The sequence below is a fragment of the Zingiber officinale genome, chromosome 2B (genome assembly GCF_018446385.1).
Source record: "Zingiber officinale cultivar Zhangliang chromosome 2B, Zo_v1.1, whole genome shotgun sequence".
Classification (NCBI taxonomy): Eukaryota; Viridiplantae; Streptophyta; class Magnoliopsida; order Zingiberales; family Zingiberaceae; genus Zingiber; species Zingiber officinale.
Genome location: NC_055989.1, coordinates 129266530 through 129279006, shown reverse-complemented (window position 1 = coordinate 129279006; position 12477 = coordinate 129266530).

Below are 12477 nucleotides of genomic sequence, written 5' to 3'. Positions count from 1 at the left end.
ATCGTGCCGCAGTTGTATTCCGGCCTGCGAGCCGAGGTTGTAGTCGGACAGTGCATCATCCTACGGATCCGTATCACGTCCGGCTCCGAGCCACTGGAGCTAGCTACTCACCAGGCGGACATTTATCTATTATTCAGGGCCGCCCGCGACGACTCGGTCAGTATCCCGATCAGCTTATCCATCCATCCGAGAGCGCCCCCCGGGGCCAGGGTACGTTCTCGTACTCGTTACTTATTTCATTGTGCTACTATTTATTCGACTGCTTATGTACTCGTGGGATCCACCTCGAGCACCGAGGTACCAGAGACCGGGGCAACCTGGTCACTGGCTGCATGTACGGTTGACCGGAGGATTTCTGACGACTCGGTCAACACAGGAGACAGCTCATCAGCCGGGTCATGGGGATGCAGTCCACCTTCCAGACACGTCGTTCCGGCAGGTCCGTCTTCTCAGCTTCCCGACAGGATCAAATTAGCGCCGTCTATGGGAACGCACCTGGTCTGGAACGTGAAGACGGACTACGTGGAAAGTTCCGCCATCCTCATGGCCTTGATGAGTTTCGACGAGTATATTGTATCCTCCTCACTCCACGGGTATTCGGGAGTCGAGAAATTGAGTCAGATCCTCTGCTGGTCGCCAGGTTAGTTTTTCAGCTATATTCTCTTTCGGTCATAGAAATTATCATAGTTTCTCGAGCGGGGACTCCCGTGCCGATCGGCCGGGTTTCCATCATATCCTTTCACTATGGCCCTTAAGGCAAGAGTTTTTGATGGGCATGTTGAATGGATGGGAATCAGATGTATGGCAGCATTTATGGCAGCATAGTCTTTTAGTATAAGTGGGAGATTGTTGGAGTGTATACTAAAAGCCTAGCTTTTGTATAAACATTTATAAGAATCACATTTGGTCAAGTGTCTACATTTATATATATCAAATTTAGATGTTCAATTAATTTATATTGTAGATAACATAGTGTGTGGTGTCACACATAGAAGATCGTGTGGTCGGTTCTTTATAAATTAAAAACAGTAGCTCACGACCAAGATGGAAAGGAACAAACCATTGGAAGGTCGTATTGTAATTAGGTATTAGTTTATCTTAACTATGTAATTACACTAGTACACTTAGAGTGTATTGAGCAGGACCATTTAGAGGTCGTTTCTTTTATACTGACTTTATAAAGGAACAAAGACCTCAGTTATTATGGAAGTGTGTGCTCTTAATTCTAATATAATAACAAGCACATATATTTGATATTTATTTCTTTGATTTATCAATGGGTGAGATTTAGTTCAATAAATCAATAAGCCCGATAAGTTGGGAAATGATATCACTTATAGTGTGTATTGTTGATTATAGAAGGAAACTGTGTCCTAGTGATCTGGGTTGATAATGTCCTCAAGAGGAGCTCATAAGGATTGTCATGTTAAACCCTGCAGGTGGACTTAGTCCGACATGACGATAAGATTGAGTGGTACTACTCTTGGACTAAGATATTAAATAAATGAGTTGTTAGTAACTCACTTAATTAGTAGGCATTCGACATCTTAAATACAGGGAGACTAACACACTCATAATAAGAAGGAGCCCAAAATGTAATTTGGGATTGGTGCGGTAGTTCAATAATAGTTCTTTAGTGGAATGAATTATTATTGATGGAATTAAGTTGTGTGTTCGGGGCGAACACGGGAAGCTTAATTTCATCGGGAGACCAAAACCAATTCCTCCTCTCGGTCCCTATCGTAGCCTCTTGTATATAGAGATTTATACCCACCACATACCCACCTTCTTACCCAACCTATAGGGGCCGGCCAAGCTAAGCTTGAAGCTCAAGCTTAGGGCCGACCAAGCCTAAAGGTTGAGCCTTAAGGTGGTCGGCCAATAGCTTGGAGCCCAAGCTTAGGTGGCCGGCCACATCATATTAAAAAGAGTTTTTTTATTAAAAATATTTCGTATGTGGATATCGTGGTTTTAAAAGAGAGTTTGAAATTTAAATCTTTCCTTTTATAGCTTTCTACAAAAGATTAAGAAAAGATTTGAAATTTTTCCTTATTTGTAGATTGAAAGGAGATTTTAATTTTGAGAAAACTTTCCTTTTTTAACCATGTTCATAATTTAAAAGAGAGTTTAAAATTAAATATCTCTTTTATAAGTTTCTACAAAAGATTAAGAAAAGATTTGATATCTTTCCTTATTTGTAGATTGAAAGGAGATTTTAATTTTTAGAGATAACTTCCCTTTTGAAAATTATCCACATGTTTAAAAGAAAGATTTTAATTTATAAAATTTCCTTTTTTATAATCCACCATGAAGGGAAAAATTATTGGAGAAATTTTTATAAATTTCCAGAAGCAAATAAGGAAGTTTTAATTTGTGTTTAAAATTTTATTTGCTTGGAGATTTTAATGTGGCCGGCCATTGTAATTGGAAAAAGAAATTTAATTTTAATTAATTAAAATTTTATTTTTCATGGCAAAAGAATTAAGGAAGTTTTTATTTAAATTTCCTTATTTGCCAAGACCAAGGATTATAAAAGAGGGGGTAGAGGTGCCTTCATGGTTAACGACTCTATTATTCTTTTCCTCCCTCTCTTCCTTGGTGTGGTGGCCGACCTCTTCCTCTTCTCTCTTCTCCTTCTTATGGCCGAACCATCTTGTTCTCTTGGAGTCCTTGTGGTGGCCGGATCTAGCTTGGAGAAAAGGAGAGAAAGGAGGCTTCGTTCTTGCATCCCTTGGAGCTTGGTGGTGGTGGCCGAACCTCATCCTCTCTTGGAGTCTTGTGGTGGCCGAACCTTGCAAAGAAGAAGAAGGTGCTTGGTGGTTCTCATCTCAGAAGATCGTTGCCCACACAACGTCCGAGGTTAGAAGAGGAATACGGTAGAAGATCAAGAGGTTATTTTTTGCTTACAAAGAAAGATATAACTAGTAATTGTTTTCCGCATCATACTAGTTTTCTTTGTATAGTTATTTATGGAAATACCAAACACAAGAGGCATATGATTCTAGAGTTTTCGAAATAGTTTTTTCGAGTTTGTGTTTTCTTCTTTTTCGAATTTGTGATTCGATTGTTCTTTTTGGTTAACCTAGAGTTATTTAAGGAAATAAATATTAGCTTTCCTTAAAAGGCTTTGCCTAGGCGGTGGTGGTTGCTCCCATATCCAAGAAGGTCATGTGCCTCGCCATGCAGTCCTGGAATCCAATTTTGGAAATTAATATTTATGGAATTAATAACTTAGGTAGATTTGAATCAATAGTGTTAAGTTCCGCTTGCGATTCAAATCTAAACCGTTAAGAACAGATAAGTTAAATTTGGAATCAATGATGTTAAGTTCCGTCTACGATTCCTAATTTAACTTCTAAAGAACACAATAGGTTACTTAAGGAAAGGTTCGACACTTGTACAAAAAATTTTGTACAGTGGAACCGGTACGATTTTCTTAGGACTAACCAACATCTCGTTGGGGGTCGAGCATTCTTGGAGAACATCTATCTCCCCCGTTCGGGGTCGAACAGTCTTCACGAGCATTTATCTCCTCCATTTGGGGTTGAGCAGTCTTCGCTGGTCTCGGACCAGCATATCGGATCTCATATCTCTCCCGTCTGGGTAGAGATGTCTTCATTGGTCACGGTGCATCAGAGCAGCTTATCTCCCCCGTTCGGGGTCGAACTATCTCCAATGGTCGCAAACGAGAGTATCTCCGCTGGTTTCAGACCAGGATATCTCACGGGCTCTATGCCCGCTCGGCTAAAGACTTTCGCATCCATGCACCTGCATTTCCCGGGCTACGCTTCCATTCAGTTCACGGGTGATGCGTCCGCTCGGCATCATTCGCCCGACATCTATTCACCCGATCGACATTCTTCCGATCGTCTGGTCGGTATCTTCACGGTCGCACGTTCGGCATCATCCGCCTAGTATCTATTCTCCCGATCGACATCCTTCCGATCGCCTGATCGACCTCTTCACGGTCGCGCACTCGGCATCGCTCGTTCGCTCAGTCCGCTAGTTACTCCGCGTGTCGCTCGGGTGACTATCATGTTACTCATCGCTCGTCCGCTCGTTACTCCGCGTGTCGCTCGGTTCGCTCAGCATCGCCACCTTTCGGGCGACACCATTTTGACAACAATCGCTCGCGTACCATTATACGATGAGCTCAGCGGTTTGACTTTGATATCAAGAGCGCGTAGTCAGTCGGACTTGCGACAGACTGTCTAGTCAGTCGGACTTGCGTCTCCTTCGACTAGATTTGAAGGGGGTGCTTGTGATGCGGATATATGAGGATGGCTCAGATGTAATTAGGGAGGGGAGAAAGGGTAGTTTGGTCTTTTGGCATAGGAAGGGTTTTTGTTTTAAAGGGATCACTGTTCATCCTCAAAAGGTGGCGGCGGGGGGCTTGTTTTGATTGGGGCGCCGCCACCGAGCACAAGGGAGAAGGAACGTTTTTCTCTCCGCCGCCAAGCATAGGAGGAGGTCTGGCCTCTTCTCCTCTCCTCTCGCCTGCAGAGATCTTCGGTCGCCGCTTCCCATCTCACGCACAACCTCCGCGCGACGTCGCCTCCGCCGCCAGCGGGCCTCATGTCGCCATCTCCACATGCTACAGCCACTTCCGGCGGACGCCGTAGTTAGCAGGCGCCACCGACTTCGCGTCCAGCAGGCGCAGCCGCCTGCGGGGGGTGCCAAGGCTTCCTCCAGAGGCTGCCAGCGCCTCCCGCCGCTACCGTCGCCTCCCGCCGTCGCGTCCGACGGGTGTAGCCGCCCCCGGCGAGTGCCAAGGCTTCCTCCAACGGCTGTTGGTGCTCCTCTGACGGCTGCCGGTGCTCCCCGCTGCTACTACCGCCTCCAGCGGCTGCGGATACTGCCACCGACACCTCCAGCAGCCGCCGACATCGCCCTCCAGAGGTTGCCGCCACCGGCATCTCCCGCTGCAGCCACTGCCGCAGCCGCCTCCAGCGTCCAGCGCTATTGCCTCCGGCGTCCACTGCCGCAGCCGCCGACAACTCCTGGCAGCAGTCGTCACACTCCGAGCATCCGCCGTCTGAGGGCTCAGGTATCGTATTATGCCCATATTCCGGCCTGCGAGCCGAGAGTGTGTTCGGCCTTCGTGCTGCTCTTGTATCTCGGCCTGTGAGCCGATGGAGTGTTCGACCTTCGTGCCACTGTTGTATTCTGGTCTGCGAGCCGAGGTTGTAGTCGGACAGTGCGTCATCCTACGGATCCGTATCGTGTCAGGCTCCGAGCCACTGGAGCTAGCTACTCACCAGGCGGACATTTATCTACTATTCAAGGTCGCCCGCGACGACTCAATCAGTATCCCGATCAGCTTATCCATCCATCCGAGGACGCCCCCCGGGGCCAGGGTACGTTCTCGTACTCGTTACTTATTTCATTGTGCTACTATTTATTCGACTGCTTATGTACTCGTGGGATCCGCCTCGAGCACCGAGGTACCAGAGACCGAGGCAACCTGGTCATTGGCTGCAGGTACGGTTGACCGGAGGATTTCTGACGACTCGGTCAACACAGGAGACAGCTCATCAGCCGGGTCATGGGGATGCGGTCAACCTTCCAGACACGTCGTTCCGGCAGGTCCGTCTTCTCAGCTTCCCGACAGGATCAGGAAGTATGCGACGAGGAGCATTATCATCTAATTGGCCTGTACGACAATTGGACATTTCAAATGTGTTTCTTCATGGTCATCTTGAGGAAATTGTATTTATGGAGCAACTACCTGGGTTCATTCATCGACAATGGAAGTTCATTCACGACAATTTCCATCTCATGTTTGCCAACTTAAGAAATCCTTATATGGTCTTTGACAAGCTCCTCATGCATGGTTTCATCGACTATATATCTAATTGGTTACAAGTTCAAGGATTTTCTGGATCAAACATTGACTCGTCTCTATTTCACAAATATAATGATGGATCTATGATATTTTTTTTCTTATTTATGTGGACGATATTCTGATAACCGGCAATGATCACAAGGGTATCACAACTTTATTAAGTCTTCTTAAACAAGAATTTCCTACTCGAGATTTGGGTATTGCTCATTTTTTTCTTGGTATTGAGCTTATTCCACATGAAAATAGCTATCTTCTCTCTCAGAGCAAATACATTATTGGACTTCTTCAAAGAGCCAAAATGGATAGAACACGTCCGGTCTCTACACCAATTGTTATAAACAACTCTCCAACTTCATCCTCTCATGCTCTGTCGGATCCATAGATTTATCGAAGTATTGTTGGAGCCTTACAATATGTCATCATAGACATATTAGAATAATCCAAATATTAATTTGATTTGATAATTTGATCCGGTCAATTCTAGTAATTTTCTTTTATCTCTTTTATCCCGCGAGGAGCCACATCAAGCAGTCGAGGAACACCCTGCTGTTTGCGAACTGCGCCAGAGAAGTCGCGACCAGTGCGCGAGTGAACATGGTGATGCCCGACAAGGCGCCTGCAGAGGGAGCTCGCGGGGTTGGGGACTGACCTGATGAATGCAGGATCGGAAACTTGTTCCTCCGACGTTCTCAATCTGCACAAAAATAAAATAAAATTAAAGGCACCATTTTGATCATCGATTGCTTGTTCTTTTTTTAAGATGGAGCGAGAAATCAAGGACCTCATGGCGCAAAGAGATCTGGCTCAGTCTCGACTCGATGATCATCTGCTCCATGCTATAGTCGAAGAATCCAGTATGCACACTACCAAAGCACCATTGAAGAAGATTGCAAGGAAGTCGATGCATCGAGGTCCATGCATTGAGCAAAGGGAAAAGTGATGAGCTAAATCCGCTGAATGATGTAAAAAATTCAGCAAACAAGAGTGAGAACTTCACTAAGCTTGATAAATCATGCATGGATCCGCGGATGGCAGTGACTAGAAGTAGAAGCTGCAATGCAAGTTTGATGAGCGATTCAATTTTCTCTTTCTTGAAGATGTTGAACAAGATAACCAGGAATCTAAGGTCAATCTACAGGATGACAAGTTTAAGATTGCTGATCATCAAGTATTTACTATGAACGGCAATTCCTTCCATTAATTGGATCGGATATTTTTGAGGTCCAATTATTGATTAAAGATTTATGTTCTATTTTGGTGGCAAAAGGCGAATACGCTCGCCCCCAGCGCCCCCGCCAACCTGTCCCAGGGCCAACACGGAGGAGGTAAATCACGGGCGGCTACTACCCTTTGGAATAGTGACTAGCACATAAGAGAGACATTTACCTCGGCTTTGCCGAGATTCGAACCCCAGACCTCATTGGTGGTAACACTTCATGTGCTAGCCACTAGACCCTGTTAGGACCGAAAAGTAGCTAGAGGGGGGGGGGGATGAATAGCTTCGCGTGTGCTCGTCGTGCTTCGTTGCTTGTTTCTTCAAAGTGATGCGCAGCGGAATACAAAGAAACAAACTACAACAATGCTAACAATAGGATTTTACTTGGTATCCACCTCACAAGAGGTGACTAGTCCAAGGATCCACGCACACACACACACCTCCACTAATAAACACTCCTTTTCGGTAACTACCGAAGGCGGAGAAGCCCTACAAGACTCTCAATACAAGTAGAAGAAAGGGTAGTAAAGAATAAGCAAAAGCTTACAAGAGATGCAGTAAAAACCCTAGCTTCTTCTTCTTCTCGTTGCAACTCGCCTCTTGACTTGGATGAACCTCCAAGAACCTTCAAGAACTGGCGGTGAGGAGCTTAGAGAGTGCTGGGGAGGAGCTGTGATGAATCTGGAATGAATCGGTGAAGTTCTGCCGAAGGAAATGAACGCCTGCGGCTTAAATCGACGCTAACGGTCGAATCCCGATCGATTGGAATGCTCCCAATCGATCGGGGAGGCTTTGGATCGATCCACGGATCGATCCAGAGTGCCTCTGTGCTCTGGAAAAACTTCTGGATCGATCCACGGATCGATCCAACGCTTATCGCGCGAAGTCGCAGCGTCCCAATCGATCGATTGGGACTTCTGGATCGATCCACCGATCGATCCGGGTTCTGTTCGCGGGGACTCACCGGATCGATCGGTGGATCGATCCAGATCTTCTGGATCGATCCACGGATCAATCCAAACCTGCTGGATCAATCCACGGATCAATCCAAACCTGCTGGATCAATCGGCTGATCAATCCAGATCTTGGTTTTTGCCCAAAACCAAGCCCAAAGCCCCCTAAACCAACATCTAGTCAACCATGACTTGTTGGTACATAAGACCTAGCATCCGGTCACCCTTGACCAGCTAGGACTCTCTCACCAAGTGTCTGGTCAATCCCTTTGACCCACTTGGACTTTTCTCTTCTTGCCAAGTATCTGGTCACTCCCTAAGACCTACTTGGACTTTTCTTCCTCGTGCCAAGTATCCGGTCAATCCCTTTGACCTACTTGGACTCTCACCAGATGTCTGGTCAACCTTGACCCATCTGGATTTCTCTTGCCTGGCTTCACTCACCAGGACTTTCCCAATTGTCTGGCTTCACTCACTAGGTCTTTCACCTGGCTTCACTCACCAGGATTTTTCTCCTGCCTAGCTTCACTCACTAGGACTTCCCAATTGCCTAGCTTCACTCACTAGGTCTTTCACCTGGCTTCACTCACCAGGATTTTCCTCCTGCCTAACATCCCAGTTAGGACTTCCCAGTCAAGTATCCGGTCATCCTTGACCTACTTGACTCTTCTTCAATCAACCTTGCATTGTCAAACATCGAAATCCAAACCAAGACTCAAGCTTGGTCAACCAGGTCAACCTTGACCTGAGGAATGTTGCACCAACAGACCCATCCAAAGGGACAAAATATTAAAAAGATTTCTGTTCTATTTAATTGAAGGAGTGGAGGAGTGAGAGAGAATTCTACTATGGAAAAATAACCCTACGGGGAGGGGAGGGGAGGGGAGGGAGGGTACAAAGAAGGAAAGGGAAGAGAAAAAAAAGTCTCTACAGAAGAGAAGAGAAGGCAAAGGGGGGCAAGATTGTCCATGCGATTTCTTGCTCTCTTGTGGAAATAATGACAGCTCAATCTCAACGTCTCTATCACTTCATGCTCATCGATAGGTGATTCCTTTGCATGAAACTTGCTATCTTGATTAATATTTGGAGGATTTCTTGTGTTAAAGGTGGGATTTTGATGTGTTTTGGGTTGGAGTTCAGTGGATGGACTGATGGCAGAGAGATAGAGTTGCAGCCATCGATGCTTAGTTTCTTTCATCCTTCCGCAGTGTTGATACCCAATGGAGATGAGGAAGAGTTCATTCCTTTTAGTTTTTGATTTGTGATTCTATTCTCTGTATCACTGTCTACAATTTGAGATGGGTTACATGCGACATCGGCGCGGAATGAAGCGAAAAGAGCTAGAGAGGCTGTTGGCGCTCCGACGGTAACAACGCCCATGGAGCATAGCCGCTTTGCTAAAATCTCCACGTTGTTTCCACCTCCGCCTGCTGTAAACTTCCATGAGAAATAGAGCCAATTGTCTGCCTGTTGTCTCCATTGGATTTCGTATCTCGTTTGCCTCTATTCTTTTATACTCTCTGAAGAGCTTGCCGATAAAACGAGAGATGGATGAAGTCGAGCAAATTAATCTATGATTAGGTAGCTTCAATTTGATCCTCCTCCCTTATTTTGCTAGTGAGTGAGCCCCTTGTCATCTGTCGGCTCACGAGCTTAAGATCAGGGCTTGAGGTGAGTAGGGAAATCGCGGCGAAGGAGGGAGTAGAGAGCAAGATTGATGAGGGGGATATGAAGCCACCTAGAGCTTTGAGAGGTAGAGCCAGATTTGAAGTCATCGAAGAGAGACTTCCATTGGAGCTGCTTCATCGATTGTTGCTTACATTATGAAGTAGATCTCATTGGGGAAGGTGGTAGTGGACATGGAAGAGGCGTGCAATGCTGGGATGACAGTATGTTGGCAGCTCACAGAGTTGCAGCGATGGACAGATGGTTGCTTTCCGTTCGATTTGAGAGGATGAAAAAAATACCTTGATACCGTATATAAAGGTGGAGTCCGATAAGATTAGATAGTCAGAAGTCAAGGGGGCGTGATAGTCAGAAGTCAAGGGGGCGTGGTAGTCAGAAGTCAAGGGGACGTGACAATAGTCAGCAGTTATAGAGAATGAGTTAGACCGCTTGACGTTATCAACCGTATAATTTCTGGTCGGGTACTGACAGATCAGGATCTCAGATCAGAGACATGAGATGCAGCCTGGAGTAAGGACTGACTTGCCTCGACTGGTCTTGTTTCCTCAACCCGATCTGCACAGACAAACCTGGTACTTTCAGTAAGACAACTCCCGGTTGGCCCTTCAGTACTCCAAGCATGAAAGATGAGACCCTCGTCGTAGCTCGTCTCCCTCATAAAGACTTGGGCCAGGCGCCACAACCTAACGGTCAGCCCAAGCTGCCCATAACTAAACTCGGGCGGGACAGAAGGCACTAGACGACAACAATATCAGTGAATCATAACCGTCTGTCAGGAAATAACTGTCATATGTCAGGGAATATTCCAGCGGCCTGCTGTCATCTACGAATAGAACTTTCTCTCAATCCCTAAGAGGGCATCACTTATCCTTCATCACCCGACAGGCCCTGACACCCGACATTCTCTGACAGCGGTCAGGTTCCAGAGGATGCAGTGTCATATAAAAAGGAAGGTCCTCTCCCTTGTGCAAGTACTCTCTCTCGCACATTGTCACTTGTCTCCTACATTTCTTTTTCCCTTTGTACAATGTTCTTCTAGAAAAAAGTACTTGACTTGAGCGTTGGAGGACCTACGCCGAGGACTTTCCCCCTGGTTTTAGGCCTCTAACGTTCCATGTGACTGTCTAAGTGTGCGCAGAGCCTAAGTACTTCCAGTTAGGTCATTGTCGTACTTCAATTCCATGTAGGGGTCTATTTTCTGATACACATACGCCAAGTGTATCCGAGTCGCCTCTCCGTCAACACCGACGACACCTCAGCCGGCTTTCGCTGACTCAGATTCCTGATATAATCAATTTGGCGTCGTCTGTGGGAATTTTCTTTGCCTGTTCTGGAGCATGAAGATGGAGGATACCGGAAGGATTAATGTCACCATGACAACAGGAGAATATGAACTGTTCAAGGATGCCAAGAGATGGGCGGTGTCCAAAAAATAGATCACCGCTTCACACCCACACAAGATGCCTGCAGTTTCTAAGGACTCGACCCGTATCTCGGATAGAGGATCTAAAAGAAAACAGCCCGAGGATTTCCCTCAAGTCTTCTACTGAGAGCCCTGCCAGGATTATTACAACAAGGGTTCAGATTGTTATAATAAGAAAGAGCAACCATAGGCCTCCATGACCGAGAGCTCCCTGCCTAGAGATTCAAAGAAGGGGAAAGTCATAGTCCTCCGGGAGCTAGGAGCTCAGAGAGGTGCCTGAGGAGCAAGTGTCACGCCCCGGGGGAGTCCCTGCCAGAAGAAATTTTGACAGCATCTCCCCTGTATGGGTGACAATCTGAAACTTTCTACATCCATCCAAATACCTTGGCCAACACGACCGGAACAATATATATAAAAATAAGCAATCACCACGCAATTTAATAGTAAAACTAAACAAATGCAACGATAAGAAAACCAAGTCAAAAATCCTACTCAACTACACCCATAAAGCTCAAAACTGATATCCTACTCCACTACACCCATAAAACACAAATCACAACGAACTCACCTCTTTTGTCATCCAGGCAAACATGTAGCAAAACACATCCAAATAAAACTTATCGACAATAAAGCAAAACTATACAGTATCCAAGTGTCAAAACCAGAACAAGTCTACAACATCATTTATATATCATCATAAGAAAATCAAAAGACTGAAACAACACATCCTCGCGACCTGTAGGGGACTAGCTGTAGAACCGTTGCGGCCGACTAGAAGGGGGTTGTTGAGTAGTCTTGTAAAAAACAAACAACCCTTCCTCGAAATCTTTAAGCTAACATTTGCATAAATAAAGCAAAACAGTAAATTAAAAACATAAAGAACGAGGCACAAGATATTTACTTGGTTACAACCGATGTAGTTGTTAATCCAAGGAAGTTGAAAGTACTAGAATACTCCTTCAGGCGGAGAAACCTCTTACAATGTTGACGCGCAGAAACAGAAGCTCAACTACAACTCTAGAGTACACAAGCGTTGAAATTAATTACTTGGAGTTCGTTGAAAAAGCTTCTGGACCAAGGCTATATTTATAGCCTTGGTCGGGGCGCCTGAAAGGGGTTCCGGGCGCCCTGGGGGGATAAAACTTTATCCCCCAACGTTCAGATCGCGTTTGACGTGATCTGGTCAACAAACCAGGTCCGGGCGCTCGGAATGGTTCTGGGCGCCCGGAGCCTAAAGTCAACAAATGTTGACTTTTTCATCCGGGGACCACTGCTCCAGTTCAGTTCGCCTCGGTCCGGGTCTTCAACTCCGGATCAGCTTGGTTGGGTGATCTTTGCCATCCGGAAAAGGGTT